This window comes from Rhincodon typus, chromosome 47, assembly GCF_021869965.1.
Source record: "Rhincodon typus isolate 14 chromosome 47, sRhiTyp1.1, whole genome shotgun sequence".
NCBI lineage: Eukaryota > Metazoa > Chordata > Chondrichthyes > Orectolobiformes > Rhincodontidae > Rhincodon > Rhincodon typus.
This window is the reverse complement of record NC_063378.1, coordinates 6,187,573-6,190,302: the sequence shown is the minus strand read 5'-3', so window position 1 is coordinate 6,190,302 and position 2,730 is coordinate 6,187,573.

The following is a 2,730-nucleotide window of genomic DNA, read 5'->3' as shown; positions in this document are numbered from 1 at the left end:
GGAATACAGGAAAGGCCTGGGAAGGGGGTGAGTAGGAGAATACAGAAAAGGTCTGGGAAGGGGGGGGATACAGAGGAGGGTTACCAGGGCCTAGTCAGGAACAAAGAGGCAGGGGTGGGAACGAACCTGGCCAGTTCCACTGGGAGTGGAGGAGGAATGGTGCCAGCTTCCAAAACAAGTGAGAAGGCTCAAAAGACTAAGGCCCACCTTCCCTGGGGTCACCACAGTGAGATCAATCCGTCACAGGGTCATTTCTGCACAGGAAGGAGGCTATCTGGCCCATCCATTCCAAGCTAGCTCTGTCTGTAGAGCAATCCAGCCAGTCCCAATCCCCTACTTTCTTCCCATCATTCCATGTTCTGGTTAAAAACATTAAGCATCAGCCCTTTCACCCCACCTCTTAGGCCGTGAGTTCCAGATTATTATTACTCACTGCGTATAACAGTCCTTCCTCACAATCCCTGCTCTGTATATCTGACCCAGATCTTCAATCTGTCTCCCCTGGTCTTTATATTATCAGCAAATGGGAGCAGCTTTCCTTCATCTCCCTGTCTGTCCCCATCTGCTCCACCTCAGTCAGACCCAATCTCCTTCACTCTGAGGGGAACAGCCCCAGAATCCTCTCGCTAAAATCCCTGCTCCCAGGAACCATTTGGATCAATCTTCTCTCAAGCCTTTCCACAAATTGCCAGGACATTGCATTGACCTTCAACAGACCAATAGCCCTTCATTGAATGAGGGGCAGCAAAAGACCTTCAGGATTCTGCTGGGGTTTCACTGTGAATTTGCAGTTTAGCACAAACAACGGTTTCCACAATTCGTATTCTGGATCCCCTTGCCTCCTCTAGATTGAAAACAAGGCCCTCGATCCCCTTCAGTGGTGATTTGTTTAAACCTTAAAGGGACCTGGATCTCTCAACACTGGGGGGTCGTTGCGAGTGAGACTGGAGTTATGTGGAGAGATGGGCTATGGGGAGAACATGACAGGACCACTTAGATTTTACTTCGTGCCCCACCCCCCCACCCCCCAATATATCCAAGTGTTTAAAAACTGACTTCTGATAATCAGAGGGTCAAGGAAGCTGACCGTGTGCCAGAACCATTCCAGGAATATTCCAGAACTGTCCAAAACTCTAGGAATTTGCCAGCAGCCGAACAGTGGGAGAAAAGGCAGAGGGAACACTACGAATTCTGGTCCAGCTCAATGTCACTTTTCTGAACAATGTGTTTGGTCATGACGGGATTCTGCAGACAGCAAGTGACTGCTTCGATGGACAGTTGGAGCATGGCCATCTGGGCCGTGAGGAGGCTGTCGCCTTTTTGGATTGGTGACCAGTGGCGGGGTAGAGGAAGGTGCCATGATGGTGGACACACCTGGCACACAGAGGTGGGCAGTGGGGGGGATCGTGCAGGTGACGGAGGGAGATATCCCACGATGACAATGTCTCCTGCATTACAGCATGCTGTGAATGTGAGACAGAGAGACTGTGTGTATGTGTGTGCGTGCGTGAGAGTGTTAATATGTATATACATGTACGAGTGTGTGCGCGCGCACACGGGATTGTATGTGTGTCTAAATGTGTGTGAGAGTGCATGTGTGATTGTGTGTGTAACTGAGTGTGTATGCCAAGAGAGTGAGCGTGTGTGTGTGAGAGAGAGAGAGAGACAATGTCTGTTTGTGTGAGATGATGTGTATAACTCTGTGCGTGTGAGTGACAGACAGTGTAGATGCACATCAGTATGTGTGTGTGTATTTGTGTGAGTCTGCATCTGTGTTGTTGTGTATGTATATGTGAGTGTGTGTGCACGTATATGTGAGAGTGTGCTCAATTGTGTGTTCAAGTGTGTGCATGCAAAAGTGTGCTCAAGAGTGTGTGTGAGAGAAAGTGTGTATATGTAATGTGTGTGCACATGAGACTGTAGGTGTGTGCAAATGAACGTGTGTAAGTGTGTGTGTGTACATGAGATTGTGTGTGAAAATGAATGTATGTAAGAGAGAGTATGTGTATGTGAGAGAGAAAGACTGTGTGAGAGAGAGTGAGTGTGTGTATATTTGTGTATGTGAGAGAGAGAGAGTTTGTGTGTGTGTGTGGGGGGGGGGGTTGTTACAGTGATTGTAATGGGCTCAGCCAGGTGGACCTCATAGAGTATGAGTTCCCTGATTGGGGCTGTTAAATCTGGTACAATCAGGCAGCCTTGGCTGACAGATATAAACAGGCGTGTCGGAGGTTCTGTTCATTCTGAGAGCTGGCTCTGAGGGAGCTGGATCAGTGTAAATAAAGGGTGACTTGGTTATAGGATACCGGTCTCTGTGCTGTTATTTCAGAAGTGTGCGAGAGGGTGTGTGTGTGAGAGAGAGAGAGAGAGAAGGGGGTTATGAGTGAGTGTGTTTGAAAGTGTGACCCCCACAAAATGGACTCCCCAATGTTCCCTGCAGCTGGGCAGTCTGGGTACGGGTCCCACTGAGGTTTCAGAGATGCCAGGTTTGATATGAATACAGAAAACAATTGGATCGTTAGAAAAATCTGCACTTTTGCCTCTATTGGATAGTTGCTGGATGGAAGTGAACAATAGTTTGTCCCAGCGGCTGACAATTCACCCACAGCCAGCACCAAAATCCCATTGATGCCAACAACACAGACACAGGCTTGTCATCTCACCAACAACCAAACCAGCCTCATCAACCAGTCCCATCTATTGTCCCCACCACCACCACCACTCCTTCTATTC